Genomic DNA, 14,125 nt, shown 5'->3' with positions numbered 1-14,125 from the left:
ACAACATATAAGGCCTCACACAGGCCAAGATCCCGAAAATTAGAACGTTACGCATCTTGAAAAATGAGGACAAAAGCACAATTTTTTGGACAAATGTTTACATTTTTTCACCAAATAAATAAAATAACCTATACATGTTTGGTATCTACAAACTCGTAGTGACCTGGGGAATCATAATGCCAGGTCAGTTTTACCATACAGGGAACATGATAATGGAAAAATCGACACTGCAGAACTGTGAATTTTTCGTTGTGGTGAGGAAATTTTTCAGGATGGATTCTCAAAAGACAATATCAAAGGGAACCTGTCTCCAAGTTTTCCCAATATAAAGTACGGCCACCATCTTTACAGCATTTTATTAAGTTTTCTTGCTTAGCACAAAAAAGACCTTTTATTACTCACACTCGGCGCAGTCCGATCCGATGGGAGTCTTTGGTCTTGGTCCGGTGACTCTTCTGTTCCCACAATTGCCGTCCTCTTTTCCTTCTTCACGTCGATCAGGTCATTTACACAGTATTGTCACTTGTGCTCTTGTGCATGCGCACTTCTCTCTTCCCTGACAAGGGCAGAGCAAAGTACTGTAATGCGCATGCACCAGGAAAGGAGTGCCAACGAACTAGAAGTAAACGCACTATAGTACTTTGCTCTGCCTTTGGCAGGGAGGAGAGATGTGCGCATGCGACGGAGTGCAATGCAGCGGGTTTGGAATGGCATGGTATATGATCAGCGGCATGGTTACTGGTGAAATTAGTTGTTGCATGCACACTTGGATTCCCCTTCCGGATGGTATAAGTGAAAATATGGCATAATGGCACTCCCTTAACACCTACCACCTTGAAGAGCATGATCTACTAGATCCGCCGCCACCCAGCAACACCTTTGACTACAGTAAAGGTGCAACTGTAATGTGCATGCGCCGGGAATAGTGCGCCAACTAACTGGAAATAAAGCCGATGCAGGCACTCTACAGCACTTTGCTCTGCCTTTGGCAGGGGAGAGAGAAGTGTGCATGCGCAGGAACGCGATTGCAGCAGGAAATGGTTTTGGAGGGGCATGGTTTAGGAATAGCGGCATGGTTATTGGTGAAATTTGCTTTTGCGTGCTCACTTGAATTCTCCTCCCAGATGCTATAAGCGAAAATATGGCAAGTTGTCACTCCCCCAACACCTACCACTTTGAAGAACATGCTCTGCTAGATCTGTCACCTCTAGCTACACCTTTGACTGCAGTAAAGGTGGAACTGTATTGCTCATACGCTGGGAAAAGAGCACCAATTAACTGGAAGTAAATCCAACGCATGCCCACTATAGTACTTTGCCCTGCATTTGGCAGGGAATAGAGAAGTGCGCATGCGTAGGAACGCGATGGAGCTCGTAAGGGATTTGGAGGGGCATGGTGCATTTGTAGAGGCATCTTTTAGGAATAGCGGCATGGTTATTAGTGAAATTTGCTTTTGCGTGCTTACATGTAATCCCCTCCCAGATACTATAAGCCTATAAGTGAATACATTGCACATTGGCACTCCCTTAACACCTACCACCTTGAAGAACATGCTCTGCTAGATCCGCCACCACCCATCTACACCTTTGACTATAGAAAAGGTGCAACACTAATGCACATGCGCTAGGAAAAGAGCGCTAACGAACTGGACGTACTTTGCTCTGCCTTTGGCAGGGAAAAGAGAACAGGAGCACGATGGAGCAGGAAATGGATTTGGTGGGGCATGGTTTAGGGATAGCGGCATAGTTACTGATGACATTTGCTTTTGCGTGCTCACTTGGAATCCCCTCCCAGATGCTAAAAGTGAAAATATGGCACGTTGGCACTCCCCTATCACCTACCACCATAAGAACATGCTCTTTCTAGATCCGCCGCCACCCAGCTACACCTTTGACTACAGTAGTAAAGCTGCAACCGTAATGCGCTTGCGCCGGGAAAAAAATCACTAACTAAACTGGAAGTAAAGCTGACGCATGCGCACTACAGCACTTTTCTCTGCCTTTGGCAGGGAAGAGAGAAGTATGTATGTGCAGGAACGTGATGGAGCTGGTAATGCATTTGTAGATGGTCTAGGAATAGCTGCATGGTTACTGGTGAAATTTGCTTTTGCATGCTCACTTGGAATCCCCTCCAGGATGCTATAAGGGAAATTATGGCATGTTGACACTCCCCTAAAGGCGGCGTTATGCGCTACGATATATTGTGCGATCGCACCCGCCCCCGTCGTTTGTGCGTCACAGGCAATTCATTGCCCGTGGCGCACAATGTCGTTAACCCCTGTTACATGTACTTACCTCCCTAACGACATCACTGTGGGCAGCGAACATCCTCTTCCTGAAGGGGGAGGGACGTTCGGCGTCACAGCGACGTCACACAGTGGCCACCCAATAGAAGCGGATTGGCGTAACATCACGCCCACCTCCCTCCTTCCTCATTGCCGGCGGGATGCAGGTAAGCTGTGTTCGTCGTTCCCGGGGTGTCACACGTAGCGATGTGTGCTGCCTCAGGAACGACGAACAACCGGCGCGCAGAAGGAGGAACGACATTATGAAAATGAACGACGTGTCAACGAGCAACGATAAGGTGAGTATTTCTGTCCGTTAACAGTCGTTCGGACGTGTCACACGCTACGACATCTCTAACGATGCCGGATGTGTGTTACGAATTCCGTAACCCCGACGACATATTGTTAGCTATATCGTAGCGTGTAACGCAGCCTTAACACCTACTACCTTGAAGAACATGCTCTGCTAGATCTGTCGCCACCCAGTAAAGGTGCAACTGGTTGGATGTGCCATCAATTTCTCAGTTAGAGAGGTATTGGACCCAAAAGATCCCGGTGTAGACATTTGTAGGCTCCTATCTAGTAGCTGACAGCCTCGTTTGCTCCCAATAGCTAAGACTGACCTCTTATGGGGGAGGGAGTGGGGTAAATGCCCTTTGATACTTCATGTCCTGATTCTGGATTTTTATACATAGAACAACAAACATTTCCATCTTGGCTTCTGTCAAAAGAAAAGTCGTTCAATAAACACGGCCCGGTATCCAGCCAAGGCTCTCAGTGTCGGAGTCCTCCGAAATGACTGCGCTTTGGTGGCCTGAGCCTTATGAAAATAGTCCCAGAGTTTACACAACTAAATGCTGTTTGTTCTATCTGTCTCCAGCCGCCTTTCCGGCCCCCTGTGGAATCTTCACAGTCATCTTTTATTTTTGGATTTATCTCTCCACCGCCCCCACCGCGATAAATAACATCATCTCGTATTGTGGAATATCAGCTAAACCATCATATATCAGCATTCTACCACCACTGAGTCTTCTGCTAGGACTATTATACATGAATTATACAGTATATCGGGGCATGGAAATGGAAAAATGATACAGTCAACTGTCGAAAGGATTTCACTAATTTCAGAACCCTCACATATGTATCTGGGGGCGCTAAGAAAAAGTCGCAGGACTGGGCAAAGTTCTAAGGACTTGTGGAAAAAATACTGCAAAGTGAGAATGTTTTTAGAAATAGAAGAGAAATCTAAGTCACATCAATATTTGGTGCGGCATCCCTTTACCTTCGGGACAGCGTCAGTTCCTCTAGGTGCACATAGTCCTGGATTTTGTAGGACTATAGTCAGGTGTATAAATAACCAATTATATCATACAGGTGACAATGATCAGCATTTCATATGTAAGTTGAAACAAAGTCCTTATAGGGGTTGTGCACTATTTAGTCACGGAACTCAAAGTAACGTGAGCCCCAGGAATGAGAGTTCCGACACTGCTGGAACCACGTGTAGTGCCAGCGTCCCTGCACTGCTCGATCTCCCCTCTGCTGGGACCTATGCATGCCTCACAGGTCCTCCGGGAGTGCTCCTAGGGCATGCTTGCGCACTGCTGCCCTTCTCTTAAAGGGTCAGTGCATCATTTCTTGGAAGTGCCTCTCAGCCTATCCCTCAGAGGCACTGGGTACTTATGGCACTCTCCCACTAGGGGAGGTGACTGAGCAACGTGTTTAGTTAGTTAGTGATTTGTTGCTCCCCAAGTAGTTGTCAGGTTCCCTTGTCCACTGTCTGTTCCCTAGCCAGTGTACATTCCTGTATCCTTGCCCTGCTGATACCCTGTCCCTGTCTGTCGTGGCTGTGCTTTTAGCCTCAGCTGTCCCAGTGGCCCCTGTCTATACTAGTCACTGTGCTTGTCTGTCCTGGCCATGCTATCCTGTCCTTTCTGGTCGTGCTATCTGACCCAGCCATCCCAGTGGTCCCTGTCTACACTAGTGACTCTGCCTGTTCTTTCTGGTCGTGCTATCTGACCCAGCCATCCTGGTGGTCCCTGTCTACACTAGTGACTGTACCTGTCCGTCATATCCATTCTTTTACCCTCAGCCCTCCCAGTAGCCCCTGTCTATACTAGTGACAGTGCTATCTGCCTCAGCTGTCCCGGTGGTTCCTGTCTATACTAGTGACTCTGCCTGTCCTTTCTGGTCGTGGTATCTGACCCAGCCATCCCGGAGGGCCATGTCTACACTAGTTACTGTACCTGTCCGTCCTGGATGTGCTATCTGCCTCAGCCTTCCTGATGGTCCCTGTCTTCGCTAGCAACTTGGCCTGTTTGCATCTGTGGCCTTCCTTGCCCTGAGGGTCAGCTGCAACAGAACCAGTCTCTGCCCTGGGAGTGGCACCTGGCGTCTGCCTCACGGTGGGCGCTTAGTCAAGCCCTTCCCATTAAAGGGTAATCCTAGGGCCCCCCTGTGTTCCAGTGGGTCCACTCCTGTTCACTGCTTTACCATCTCCAGCGTCAAAAGTTATACCACACCAACACCGGAGGTGAGTTTAGGCTTTTTGATTTTTATGGGGTTGCACATGGGGAATAAAAAAAAGGTTCTCCAAATAGTGAACAATCCCTTTAACTGAACCAGAAACGGCTATGTAGGAGGCTTAAAACTGGGTGTCGACCAACCAAACTCTGATACAAAGGTGAGGTTGTGGAACACAGTTTCATGACACAGGTCATAAACCATAGTGAGACTGAACCAAGAAAAAAGACACAAGGTAGTTATACTGCATCAGCCACGTCTTGCTCTTGAAAAGTTTGCAAAGCAGACTAAAGTTTCAAGATGAGCTGTTCAAATTGTTTTAAAGAAGCACCAAGAAATGGGCAAAGTTGAGAAGCGTAGACGCAGAGGTCGTCTAAGGAGACTTAATGCTACAGATGAAGGACACAACATAATTCCCTTTGAAATTGGAAGATGTCCAGCAGTGCCATCAGCTCAGAACTGACAGCAACTAGTGGGACCAAGCTACCCCGATCTACTGCTCAGAGAAGTTTGGTCAGTAGTGGTCCTCAAGGAAGAATTATGGAAAAAAACATGGAACCAATGCAAAGCTACTCAACTGTGCATGAAAACTGTACTGAGGTGCAGAAGAATGTCAGCAGGTGCTCTGTACTGATGAGTCAAAATGCGAAATATTTGGCTGTAACACAAGGAGGTTTGTATAATGGTTGGCTAGAGAGTGGCACAATAATGAGAGTCTGCAGTGTGCCGCCCCCGTGGCAGCAGCAACCGAGCTGCTCGGATCCGGTTTCGCTGTGGCTCGAGGGTCTCCGGACCCGGGGGTCGTGCGGCTACTCCAAATGTAAGAGGGGGGGGTGATATTTACAGGGGAGTTGTTATATAGTACATGACACCACCCGTAGTGTACGGTAATTTGGGAAGTACCGCCGCTGGGAGTACCCGGGGTGATGAAGTGGGGCAGCCCTCCACGGGTAGGGGACTCAGTGTAGAGGGGTACCGTGGGGTCCAGGGGTCACTCTCGTACTCACTCAGTCCAGAAGCAGACACTGACAACTGGGTAAACCAAGTCTCTGTGTATCGCTGCCGCCGAAGGGAGCTTGTCCGGGTCCCGTCCCCAATAGTGTTGCCTGGTGATCTGTGTCCTGCCTCCTGGCACTTAGTGTACTGTACTTCAACTTGATGGCCTGGTAGCATGGAACCAGCCGGGCCTCGCTCCCCACTATGGCTAAGCATGGGAGCTTGCTCTCAGGGCTCACGCTTGGGATTTTCTGGACCGTTTTGGATTGGAAAGTCCTATCCCCCTTGTTGCGCTACTGCCCCGATTCTGGAGTGGGTGGGAACAGATCATAAAGGCTCCGTTCTCCTCAGGTGAATTATCGGGTTGCCTGAAACTACTCCCCGAGCTATGGTCCGTGTACCCAGTCATGCCTTAGGTCCCGGACCGGTGACAGTGCCAGGCTGCCAGCTGTTCTCCTCGACAGGTCCTGACACCTGGCCACAATCCCCTGCGATCGGGGGTCCGACTCCTCTAGGCCCAGACCACCATCAGCAACCTAGACAGTTCCTTCAGGAGTCACCGCTCCCGACTTCCTCTCACTCTCACTACTTTCTACTCACTGACTACACTCCTCACCTCCCCTCCCTGACCCCCCAGGTGGGCAACTCTGTTACACTCAAGCCGTCCACTGGTGTGTCAGTTATGTGTGGTGCAGGGTGTATCTACGATTTGATTTGCTGTTGGAAGCAACACTATTTAGATAGGGATCCAGAACCAAGAGGGAGACGGAATACTGCACGAAAGGGCAGCTTGTGCAGTACCCTGTGACGGCCTGATAATCCAGGGGCGTCACAGCAGGAGCAGTGAAGCATAGTGGACGGTCCTGCAAGTTTGGAGCTGTATTTAATCAAATGGTGTTTGGGACTAAAGTGGGCTTTACACGCTGCGATATCGTTAATGAATTATCGTCGGGGTCACGTTGTTTGTGACGCACATCCGGCGTCATTAACGATATCGCAGTGTGTGACACTTATGTGCAACCTTAAACGATCGTAAAAGCGGCCAAAATCGTTTGCCGCGGAGAGGTCGTCCTGAAACAAAAAATCGTTTTCTGTTTATTAAAGATGTTGTTCGTCGTTCCTGCGGCAGCATACATCGCTGTGTGTGACACCGCAGGAGCGACAAACATCTCCTTACCTGCCTCCACCGGCAATGCGGAAGGAAGGAGGTGGGTGGGATATTCCGCCCGCTCATCTCCGCCCCTCCGCTTCTATTGGACGGCTGCCGTGTAATGTCGCTGTGATGCTGCACGAACCGCCTCCTTAGAAAGGAGGTGATTCGCCGGCCAGAGCGTCGTCGCACAGCAGGTATGTGCGTGTGACACTGCCGTAGCGATAATGTTCGCTACGGCAGCGATCACACAATATCGCACGTACGACGGGGGCGGGTGCTATCATGCTCAACATCGCTAGCAGATGCTAGCGATGTCGCAGCGTGTAAAGCTCGCTTAATAGTGTCCTCCATGATGATCAACATAGGCAGATACTTGTCCATCATGTAATACCATCAGGGAGGCATCTGATTGGCTCCAAATGTGTGTGTGGAGGGGTAGTTATAAACAGCTCAGCATTCTCAGCACTGCTAGATCTGCAGCAGAGAAAACTGTGATTTTTCTTAACCAAACTGCAGCAAGCAAACCAGTAAGTGACATATCACTGGAATCAGGGTCTCTGATAACATAGTAAAAACCCGATGACGGTGATTTTGCAGTAAAGCATTCCCAGGGCTCTGACCGCCTATGTGCCGCCCCTGCAGCAGTCTTACTGCTCAGATCCGGGGGTTACCGTGGCTCGAGGGTCTCCGGACCCGGGGTTCGCGGCCACTTCAAATGGAAAGGGGGCTATTTACAAGGGTAGAGTTCGTGACACCACCCGTGGTTTGCGGTAAGGGGAGTACCGCCGCTGCCGATGGGAGTACCCGGGGGAGATGGAGTGGGGCAGCCAGATGATGTTCCCTCCACGGGTAGGGGAAGCCCCGGGACTATGGATGGTGGAGGAGTAGGGGAGCGTGGTGCAGATTGGAAGAAGGGGAGGACAGTGTACTCACTCAGGCCGTGTTGGTAGTGATGCGACCAGAAAGCAGACTCTGACACAGTAGTAAACCAAGTCTCTGGGTGCCGCTGCCACTTCAAGGGAGCTCGTCCGAGAGTCCGCTCCCATTGGTATTGCTGATGGTCTGTACCCTGCCTCCATGCACTGTATTTTAGATGTTCTGAGTGACCCCTCCGCTTGAAGCTGTTGGGGTCCCGCTCCTGACTGTTAAGCAGGGAAGCTATGCTCTCGATGGCTGAACCTTGGGATTTCAGTGGGCTCCATAAGCTGGAAAGCCCTATCCCCCTCTTTGTGTTGGTGCCTTCGATCTCTGAGCTCTTGGGGAAAGTTCTTAAAGAGACTATCCTCCACAGGTTAATTATCATCTTGTATGAAGCTACTTCCTGATCTAGGGTCCAGTACCCCGCCTTGCTCAGTACCGGTTCGGTTACTAGGTACTCCGGTGCTGACCGTTCTCCTAAACTAAGCCGGACACCCTTCTCCAATACCCTGCAACCGGGTCTCCGACTCCTTTGGTCCCAGACCACCGCCTGCGACCTAGCCAAAAGACCCCAGGGAGCTCCAACTCCCAGCTCCTCACTCTTTGGGAGCTACTGCTGTTCTGCCTAAACCTTGCTCTAAACTTCCTCTCACTGACTTCCTCTCTCCCACCAGCCTGACCCCTAGGCAAGTGGACCTATTCCAGCTAGACCACCCACTGATGACAGGGTGTGGTGTGAGGTTTGACTAGGATTTGGATGCTGATGGAGCAATACCAACGTTTGGGATGTCAGAACCATGGGGGGTTGAGTCCTGCACCAAAAGAAGAAAGGAGTGCAGTCCCTTGTGACACCCTGACTAGTTCAGGGGCGTCACTCTTATGCACCCATTATTGCCACAGGAGTGTGCTATCAAATTTACAACATGTGAATGTACCCTTACCCCCTTATATCCTTACATGGTTCCTGATAAGTCCCTGTACTTTTACCTGCAAATGACATTATTTATAAATCTTGTTGTCTTACCTCTGAAAATGGTTTCTCTTATGTTCAGCTTGCTATTCACTAACTTTTGTTAAGTATAATCTGTAGGCAAAATGGATTAGTGCAGAGTTTCCCAAACTCCAGTCCTCATGGCCCCCAACAAGTCATGTTTTCAGGATTTTCTTACTATTGAACAGGTGATGGAATCATTATCAAGACTTCACCTGTGCTATATTAAGGAAATTCTGAAAACATGACCTGTCGGGGGTCGTGAGGCCTGGAGTTTGGGAAACACTGGATTAGAGAAAGAGGATCGTTTCTGTGTGTCTCTACAGGAAAGTGGGCAGGCCTTTGTCGCTCTACAGGTTAGTCGGAGTGGTTTTTGTTGTCTATGGAAAATGGCTCAGGGCTTTATCTTTTATAAGAAGTGACTAGGGTCTTTGCTTCTCTACAGGAAGTGAAGGTGGTCTTTGTCTCACTACAGGAAGTGGAGGCAGCCATTTATCTCTATACAGGAAGTAGTGGTAGGTCTTTTTATCTCTACAGGAAGTGGGGTTGAGTTATTTTCTCCACAGGAAGTGCGGCGGGTCTTTGTCTTTTTACAGGAAGTGGAGGCAGGCCTTTATCTCTATACAGGAAATGGTGGTGGGTCTTTTTCGCTCTACAGGAAGTGGAAGCAGGTTTTTGTCTCTCTACAGGAAGTGGTGGCGAATTTTTTCCTCTTTACAGGAAGTGGGGTCGAGTCTTTGTCTCTACAGGAAGTGGAGGTGGGTCTTTGTCTCTCTACAGGAAGTGGAGGTGGGTCTTTGTCTCTCTACAGGAAGTGGAGGTGGGTCTTTGTCTCTCTACAGGAAGTGGAGGTGGGTCTTTGTCTCTCTACAGGAAGTGGAGGTGGGTCTTTGTCTCTCTACAGGAAGTGGAGGTGGGTCTTTGTCTCTCTACAGGAAGTGGAGGTGGGTCTTTGTCTCTCTACAGGAAGTGGAGGTGGGTCTTTGTCTCTCTACAGGAAGTGGAGGTGGGTCTTTGTCTCTCTACAGGAAGTGGAGGTGGGTCTTTGTCTCTCTACAGGAAGTGGAGGTGGGTCTTTGTCTCTCTACAGGAAGTGGGGGCAGGTCTTTTTCTCTTTACAGAAAGTGGGGCGGGTCTTTGTCTCTACAGGAAGTGCGGCGGGTCTTTGTTTCTACAGGAAGTGCGGCGGGTCTTTGTTTCTACAGGAAGTGCGGCGGGTCTTTGTTTCTACAGGAAGTGCGGCGGGTCTTTGTTTCTACAGGAAGTGCGGCGGGTCTTTGTTTCTACAGGAAGTGCGGCGGGTCTTTGTCTCTCTATAGAAAGTGGAGGTGGGTCTTTGTCTGTAGAGGAAGTGTGACGAGACTTTATCTCTTTACAGGAAGTGAGGGCAGGTCTTTTTCTCTCTATAGAAAGTGGAGGTGGCTCTTTGTCTCTCTACAGGAAATGGAGGCGGCTCTGTCTCTGCAGGAAGTGAGGACAGTTCTTTGTCTCTCTACAGGAAGTGAGGATGGGTCTTTGTCTCTCTACAAGAAATGGAGGCAGTTCTTTGTCTTTCTATAGGAAATTGGAGTAGATTTGTTTTTCTGTGGGAAGTAGGGGAGGGGCTTTATCTCGCTACAAAAAGTGGCAAGGGTCTTTTTCCTTTCACAGGAAGTTGGGGGGATTTTTTTCTTTCTACAGGAAGTAAGTGACCTTTTTTTGTCCTTACAGGAAGTGAGGGCAAGTCTTTGTCTCTCCAGACCAGTGTTTCTCAACTCCAGTCCTCAAGACCCAGCAACAGATCATGTTTTCAGGTTTTCCTCAATGTTAGACAGGGAATAATTCTATCACCTGTGCAACATTAAGGAAATCCTGAAAACATGATCTGTTGGTGGGTCTAGAGGACTGGAGTTGAGAAACACTGCTCCAGACGAAATGAGGCGAGTCTTCGTCTCTATAGAAAGTGGGGAGGCTCTTTGTCTATTGTTTTATAGGAGATGGGGGCAGGTCTTTGTCTCTTTACAGTAAAGGAGGAGTCTTTGTCCCTATATGGAAAGTGGCGAGGTCTTTGTCTATATGCAGGATGTTGGGGGGGGGACTTTGTCTCTATAAAGGAAGTAGGGGCAGATCTTTCAATGGGAGAGAGAGTGTATTTATCTGTCTACAAGAAGCAAGACGTAAGGGTGGATCTTTGTCTCTTTACAAGATATGGGGATGGATGTTTGTCATTGTACAGGAAGTTGGGGTGGATCTTTGTCTCTCTACAGAAATCACATCAGGTCTTTGCCTATCAAAAGGAAGATGGGGGTTGTCTAAGGGGCACTTTGCATGCTGCGACATCGCAGGCCGATGCTGCGATGCCGAGCGCGATAGTCCCCGCCCCCGCTGCCGTATCGAACATTATCGCTACGGCAGCTTCACATGGACTCACCTGTCCTGCGACCGTTGCTCTGGCCGGCGACCCGCCTCATTATTAAGGGGGCGGGTCGTGCGGCGTCACTGCGACGTCACACGGCAGGCGGCCAATAGGAGCGGAGGGGCGGAGATGAGCGGGATGTAAACATCCCGCCCACCTCCTTCCTTACGCATATTCTACGGAAGCCGCAGTGACGCCGGTAGGAGATGTTCCTCGCTCCTGCGGCTTCACACACAGCGATGTGTGCTGCCGCAGGAGCGAGGAACAACATCGGACCGTCGTGTCAGCGTAATCATGGATTACGCCGACGCTGCACCGATGAATATGATTACGACGCTTTTGCGCTCGTTAATCGTATCATCTAGGCTTTACACACTACGATGTCGCATGCGATGCCGGAAGTACGTCATTTTCAATTTGACCCCACCGACATCGCACCTGCGATGTCGTAGTGTGCAAAGCCCGCCTAAGTCTTTCAGCTCGTGCTCTTCTGTCTGTCACACTGCATGACATAACACAAAGGTGAGCTTTCAGTTTAGGAAGTTCCTGCACCTATCATGCTGGCAAAAGGATGATGAGGAAATGTCCACTAAAAAAGAGTGGATTTCAAGTTACATGGAAAGAGACTAAGGAAAGTTCCTATACATACTATATGGGTATATGCACAAAAAGCTGTTTTAGCTTGTGAGAGGTTAGGGCAACATGACCATGCTTTTCTACAGGCTTTGCGTGAAAGGAAAAATATATTTTAATTAAAGTGTCACGAGATTCTTTTCCAATATCATACAATCAATAGAGTGGGAGATGGGAGAACAATCCAAAGATCCTTTATTCCATGCAAATCAGACGATCCATAACATAATCCACCACACGGAGGGTAAAATCATCCAGTAATGGCATAAATATCCCGGGAGGTTAGTCACAATCCTCCAGCAGTCCTTTTCCAGGTAAATTGGGGTTTCTCAACAACTCTCTGGGTTGCTGCCTGTAGCTGCAGCTTCTCCCCCAGAGGATGTATCTTCCTGCTTCTCTCTACTCCTTCTTAGCCAGACTGAATAATCCCCCTGGTAAGCAGAGACGTTGGGTGGATTCCAGGCCCCCTCCCCCAGACTTAGGGACAAAAGCCCGGCATGGGGTGATTAATCTGCAAAAAAGGACAATGTACACACAAAGCAAGCAAATGGTAACTGAGCTGAGCTAATTAACCTGCAGACAAGACAAGAAATACACAGAATGAATGGAGCAAGGCTCCTTAAATACGAACCTACACAAAATAATACACAACCCACAATATAACACCATCACATAAAGTAAATGTAAACTAATTAAATTATTACATTATTCCACAACTAGGGGATCTTATAAGCTAACGTATACAGTATTATTATTGAATTCAATTTATGGACAGTCTACAGTCAGCTCCCAGGCTCCCCCTAGTGGTGTCTGAACGTTATCATTTAGATCCATGTCAATACAGATGTTTTCAGGTTCACTATCAAAACTACGGCGCTCTGACCATTATAAAGAGACATCAATAATAAAAACAGCATAGGAAAAAAAATCTCAACTCCAGTAACCTATAAAACTTTCTCCTGCTTTGCTGAACTGTGAAAATGGTCAAGATTTTTGCCTTTTTATATTCTGTCAAGATGTCTACAGGCATTTGTAAGGAGTCACGGATGTTGATGTTGTTTGTAATATTTTTATGGGGTTTGTATGCAAGGCTCCTCTTGTTTTATAACACAAGGCTGCACCGTAGACAGTTTGGAGCCTTTGGCGCAGTCCTGAGATTATCCGTGAACATAATACAGGATACATCTTTACTACTGAGTCAAGGTTTTCATAAGCAGCCACAAAGGTGTCTACTGAGGATGAAATATGTCTTGTTATGGAGGAGGCCTGTCTTCGAGGCGAGTGGCTCGTACGAATAGAAGGGGCATATATCAAGGAACGCCTAGCTGTCATCGATATAACCTATCCATATCTGGGGTCTCAGGTGCTGTGAATTCCATCAACGTAGCATTGACCTTCATTCCTGACCGAGAGGACGATAGATCTGGACCAGCTGTCCGGAGCTGTCACTTTTAGGATAAGCTGGGTCTGGAATGTGACTCTTCTGTTTTGTTTCTGCGTAAACTCTGGAAAGATCGACCACTTGTGCTGTCAGCCCCAACTTCTGTCTCTGACTTTACTTCTTGGATAAAAGTTTACACCCGTTCCCCGTAGATCTGTCAAGTTACCACTGCACATTTTCCAAAAATAAAGGTAGTATGCGTGTCATTGAGTCCTCTTCACGCTAGAGTCTGAATTTTTGGTGTTTTCTATGGTATATGTGCCATATCTCTTGGAGTTTGCCAATTAGGTCTTCTCCAGAGGTCTACCTATTACCATCTATTGGTGGTTGGTTGTCAAATTTTTTTCCCCTTTAACAAAACACATTGACTTGGGATAACAGCATAGTCTTCTCTAAATGGATCTGTGAAAAGCTGGTTCTGATATTTTTGGCCCATTATCATAGAGCAGGGTATCGAAGGCTGGATGATATGCCATCAACGGAGGTCTCCTCTTGTGGAGACCACCAGTTGGCGTAAGAAAACTCGTAAACCAGGTTAGTCACAGTTGCCTAATAGTGTGCTTTCAATGGGTATAAAATAGTCTATGGCGGCAATTTTTTGATGCAGGATACCTAGTTTTGAAGCCATTGAGACTAATCTGTACTGAGTTTTGTTGAATGGGGTTGTCCATGGGTGCGCCAAAATCTGTAGGAGGCCAAAAGTTGGGGCAATATGATTTAGGACGACAGGAAAAGCCCCTACGAAAACTTCATTGAGCGGCCAGCAACTGTCATGATTGTCTCTCATGCTT

The sequence above is a fragment of the Anomaloglossus baeobatrachus genome, chromosome 4 (genome assembly GCF_048569485.1).
Source record: "Anomaloglossus baeobatrachus isolate aAnoBae1 chromosome 4, aAnoBae1.hap1, whole genome shotgun sequence".
Classification (NCBI taxonomy): domain Eukaryota; kingdom Metazoa; phylum Chordata; class Amphibia; order Anura; family Aromobatidae; genus Anomaloglossus; species Anomaloglossus baeobatrachus.
Note: the sequence above shows the minus strand (reverse complement) of the source record.